This window comes from Ixodes scapularis, unplaced genomic scaffold, assembly GCF_016920785.2.
Source record: "Ixodes scapularis isolate PalLabHiFi unplaced genomic scaffold, ASM1692078v2 PGA_scaffold11__112_contigs__length_91849675, whole genome shotgun sequence".
Lineage (NCBI taxonomy): Eukaryota > Metazoa > Arthropoda > Arachnida > Ixodida > Ixodidae > Ixodes > Ixodes scapularis.
Genome location: NW_024609837.1, coordinates 24,602,215 through 24,608,032, shown reverse-complemented (window position 1 = coordinate 24,608,032; position 5,818 = coordinate 24,602,215).

Sequence of the window (5,818 nt, the reverse complement as noted above, 5' to 3'; positions counted from 1 at the left end):
TGTGCAATTTGGTTGGAGCGGACAAAGTCGCTCACCTCATATCTTATCTTATCACCTTATATCTGAAAGGCGAAGAATTGGTAACACACATTTTAGCTTCTGGTTCGGTCCCAAACATGTTAATTCGGCCTCACAAAGTGGGTCACCTCTTATCTTAGCATGCCTTTCGCTTCCCAAGGTCAAAAAATTTGTAACAGACGTTTTAGCTTCTGGGTCCGTCCCGAACAGTGAATGTGGAGGCCATATAAGAGCGACTATTTTTGAACTCGGATTATTTAGTAAACCTTGCAGGTTTACAGGAAAATTCACCAGCATATCCCACTCGCGGAGCGGAGAAGTGGAAGATGGTCACTCAGCGAACGAACTATGGTCTCCAAATGCTTAAATTTGCCCTGCCACGCTTGCTAAATAATTTTTATATTGATGGTGTAGATCTTGACTCAAAATTTCTAAAGAATGGCGTTTGTATTTTTGCTCCTGATTTGTACCTGATTTTTATTTTTCTGTTTTATTTTGCTCCATTATTAGGCAAGAGTGTATAGTTTTGTAAATTTTAATAGTTGCTTTTTATGTTTGTCTATTTGCTTCAAAAAAACAGGCAAGTGCGTAGTTATGTATCTTTCAATTGTTAGCTTTTGTGTGTATTTTTTTTATTATATTTTTTTTTTTCATTTTTATTTCCGATTTGTTGCTGCTGACCATTGTAGGGACCCGAGGACCAGTCAAGCTGCATATCGCAGCTTTTTTCCACGGGTCCCACCATCACAATCGATGGAAATAAATTTATTTATTATTATTATTTATTATATTCAAAATAATGGAGGTGATCGCTACAGAGAGAGCCACGATGCCGCACGAGGGGTACTCGTACACATTCAGCAGAAAGAATTCCGATACTAATTGATTTTGTCGAATAGGTGTATGCAAGGCAAAAGTAAAAGCTGATTTGGCTGCCAGTCGGATTATTGCTCGTTCAAGCCAGCGACTGAGATCAACCTGCTGAAGACTCGTAATATAATGAAAGTAAAAGCGGAGGAGTGTTGTAAGATTAGTTTTCCTAACCATTGGTTTATGTGAAAGTGGGAAGTCGTGAAACTCCTCATCAGGGAATGTGGGCAGTTGTTTTAATTTGCGATTTACTATCGTCCCCTGCCCGATCGATGTGACCGTTTGCCCGCATGACGAGTCATCCTGTGACGAATGTTCCTATGTGACGAATCGTCCTGTGACCAATCTTCCTGTGACGAGTGCGCATGTGACGAATCGTCTCATTCCCGATTGAGGAACCCAAATAACCCCAACCGACAAAACGCGAAGAAAGGGAAGGTCGCGTGGCCGGGTCTAGGCCAAGTCGTGGAAAGCCAACTCGTCGGTGGCCCATTCGTCGAATACGCCAATTCGTCGAATAGGCTGTCGACAAGTTGGCCGTCGGCGAGTTGATTTTCGACGAGTTGGCCGGATCTCCGCGTGGCCCTCATCGGTAGAGATGCGTGACGTAAAGAGGTAACGTCACTAAAGTGTCACTTGACCCCCATCCCCGGGTTGATGCCGTGCAGATAGAAAATCCCGGAAGATTCGTGACATTCTCACGTGTTCCATCACTCGGTAGATCGGGCTACATCGTCGTGCACGCACTAATCCGAGCCAAGTAGCAACCATATCCTACGTTACAAGGCCGCAGTGCAAGATTTTCTACGTCGCTTACCGTAGGCTGGTGCGGGGCACAATCACGAGTGCTGCTTTAGTGTTCGGCTGGAACTCGCGTTAAAACAGTGACGATACCGGCGTAATGCTGACGCGGCCCTCACTCTGAGCCCCGCCTCTGGTAAGTGACGTAGAGAATCTTGCACTGAGGCCTTGTTGTCTACGAGGATTTAGCCAGGCGTCGGAAGGAGAAAAAACAGCGCAAAAAACAAAACAAAAACGACGGACTAGTAGAAGATACAGACAGAACAATCCACTACACCCACGTCGGAACGGTCCACTACACCCACGTAAACACAGGCCAGGCTCCCATTGGCCGGCATAGTGTATCACTTTCTCATAGAGGGCCACAGAGGACGCACTGACGCACGTGCCCTCCCTTCGTCACGATAAGTAAAATGCCCCCATTATTTGTTGTTGTTGTTGTTTCTTCAAACTTGTGGGCGCAATCACACCTGTCAGAATAAATTGCTAAATGACCGGCAGGGGACGATCCTCCGTGTTTCGGAGTTCATTTTTCGTCAAATAAAAAAAAAAAAAAAAAAAGAAAACAACTTCTAGAGTTTATTTTTTATTTTGATCCACGATTCTTCAAAATTTGGTGATTAATCATGCAGTGTTTTATTGACTTTTTCAAAAATAAAAAATAAATATTTTCTGGGAGTAAACGTGTGCTAGACGCAAAGGAGTGCGCTTGCATCTATTGATATCTCTTCAGCTGGATTTAGTATTGGCGCCATTGCTATTGGCAGTACTAATTTGTCGCACCACAAAAGTTGCAAACGTGAAAACAGTGCAAAAAATTGAACAAAGGACAAGTGAAAGGAGTGCACGGACAAAGCGCTGACTGTCAACTAAAGTTTAATTTTCAGGCGAACCAGAAAAATAAATACAGAGCATAGGAAAGAACCAATAAAGACACAAACAATTTACAACCCAACCGACAAGATTTCTACCACGTCATCACCCTCACACATGCCTGCCATTCTCCCTGATAAAAAGGACCTCATCATCCCCCAAGTGCACCGACGGTGCGCTCACACATTGCCCTTCCCCTTGTCCTTTGTTCAATTTTTTGCGCTGTTTTCACGTTTGACGATGTTAAACCAACTAGCCCAACTTACCGCCTTGTTGAAAAGTTGCAAACCAGAGTTGCTTTGATAAATGTCGATATCTTAAAATCAATCAACTACTGGAGGTAGTCGCTGCACTCTAAAAAAAAGTTTGTGCGTCTACTTTCACGCACAAAACTAAACATATGCTTCGGCATTGTCATTCGCTGAGCTGCCTCCGTAAGTTGCGGTGATTGGCTCTCCGAGTGTTGTGCGGGAAAGCAGACACACGGGCTTTTTTTTTAGAGTGATGGGAAGCTCGTTTTTATCCAATCCCCACATTCTCAGATCAAGTTCACCTGGCTGCGTACATCCGGTCCTTTCTGAAGTACTACGCCACCAGAGGGAGCCTGGATCGAGTCTCCCTGCTCGTATCCTTTGGGCATAATGAAGTTTCATCTCTCTCTCTCTCCATCAACCTATCCCCACGGCTGCGCCGAGTTGTTGGCTGCGCGGGGTGGGGTGGGAAAGGGTGTAATACAGAACCTTCAATTGCCAATCCCCTCTTTCCGCGTCTATGAACTATTTATTATCTATGGTTCATAGCTTTCAGTTACAAAAACACAACTCATTCTTCCCCTAAAGGGCACAAATGGTATGGCCAACTGGAAAACAGAAAGTCGTTTAACCATGATGTTTAGACCCTAAGACTGGGAAGGAACTTGAAGATACATTAGTAGGGACAGAAGAGAGAACCCGAAAGTACAACGTCACGCGAAAGTACAACGACTTGTCCTGAATGAACCTTGACGAGATAAGTGGCAAGATCCATTTTGTCAATGGCTCGAGATTTGAAAGAAGTCTGAGGTAGCATTTTCTCAGGACCATTTAATTGTAAAGTACCGCACTTTTTTTTTTTTTTTTTGGCATTGATAATTTTAGGTTTGGAGCTTATGGGATGAATCTGAATTGGCAAATATTTTACCGGCGGGTGTTTTTCGGAGTTTTTCGCATTTATCCGAAAACACGGAATCCTACAGATAATGCATGCTCCCTCAGTAGATAATGTACGCGCATCCACCAGATTGTCCAATGTATACTGTTTACCGCACGATAGCCGTATTCCATACACGATGCCCACTTCGTACGCTACAAGCGGCTTTTTATACTTCTTTGCCCCTCGCGCAGCGCGGGCCGCTCCCCTATCGAATTTACCACACAACTTCTTCAGGGAGCAGAGAAAATAACCATGGTGTCTCCCTGCCAGTGTTGTAGATGTTACCGAAAAAGAAAAAGTAACGAAATACGTTACTCGTTGCTTGCAAATAAAAGGAACGCGGTACCGACTTACGTTACCTCCGAATAAAAGGAACACGTTACCGTTACAAAGTAACGCACACTTTTGCGTTACTTTTTACAAATTGTTAATCAACACGTTTTTTTGACGTTACTCTATGCATACGCGCCATATTTCGAGAAACATTAGTCCACCCAGAAACTGAACATATTTACTTTTTTTTTTACTGTTCCACCTTAATACTCACAAGAAAAACGCAAAAGAACTGAAAATGATTTTATAATTCAACGCTTCAAAATATGAAAAAAAAAAAAAAATTAAGCTGGATGGATGAAGGGCAAAATTAATACTCTTTCGCGCGAAGCCAGACATTTTTTTTTTTGTTTTACTGCGGTTTTTGATGTGCATACGAACATAGGAGGTAAGCCATGAGGCCCTAATTTATACACGGCGGTACTATAAGCGGGACCAAAAAGCCGGGACACGGCCGCCTGCTGCGATTGGTCAGCGGTACGGAGCTGACCAATCGCGGCAGGCGGCGATATCTCGGTCCCGCTTGGTCCCCCCGCTGCGTAGATTAGGGCCGCTCAGGTATTCGAACCCTCAGCTTCCCAAATCGCACGCTCCTCCTCACCTGGTAACCCAGAAGAGGCACGGCGACCGTGCTAGGCGGAAGGTCCGGAGGGTGGTCACTGCAGCTGCCCTTATAAACTTTATCGGATGCTCGCTATTTCCTGCTGCAAAGATCGACGGACGCAACGGGCGGACCCGCTAAGCTCTGCCGGGACACACGTTCTATTTAATTTTTTTTTTTTTCTCGCGTGCAGAGGCCGCCTTAATAAACAAGCAGGAACCTCCCTATCGCGACGCTCCTTTGCATCCGAATGCGGGTCTTGCATCGAGTACATGCATTGCCGCGTTTCCCCCCCTCTCGTTCCTTCTCACATTCCTACATCTCCAGAGTTTTTTTGTTTTTTTTAAATTCATATATATATGTATATCAGTGGGTTTCAACTTCCTCGGTCGGCGTGCATGTCTTCTCTGTACTAGCTCCTTGTTTACTAACACGGGTGTGTGTACGATCACGCGATTGTTAAGGTCGTTGGAAGTCCTTCGATGAGGCATCATCTTGCTCAACGTCGATGCATTCTGCACGTGGTTCAACGTGTTTGGGTGCGTATGTACTGCGCAAGGTCTTCGCGAGGTGGCCCTAAGAAATAAATAAAAAAAATAACATGGTACGCGTTGAAAATTACTTTAGCTGATGTCATGAGATACTTATATCTACGTTTCTTTAAGACGCGTTCCATTTTCTGCGGCGTTCTCTTTGACGCAGGCCGTCAGACAGTGAATGTAGAAAAAACAAACAAAAAAACGATGGTTTCTTCTTTGCTGTACCTGTGTCTACACGTTTATAACATGCGTCATTAACGTCTTTTGCCGCTGTTACTGTCATTTTGTTTTCTGTTGCTTCTTTTGTGAAGCAAATTCGAGATTATTTGCGGTGCGTTCAAATCACTAGAAGAACATGTAATTAAGATTTCTTCGGCTCGATGTTAGGGAATATTGTAATATGCATTTAATTCGCTTGAAGTTTATTTATTATTTATTTATTTATTTTACCCTCAGGGCCAGAGGCGTTACAGGAAGCAGTAGGTTAAAAAAAAAAAAAAAAACATAGAAAAAACACAAAACGGCAGGAGGACTACGGGTGTGTGAAGCAAAACATGTTAGTCAAGGCATTTCTAAAACTCTTACTGTTCAG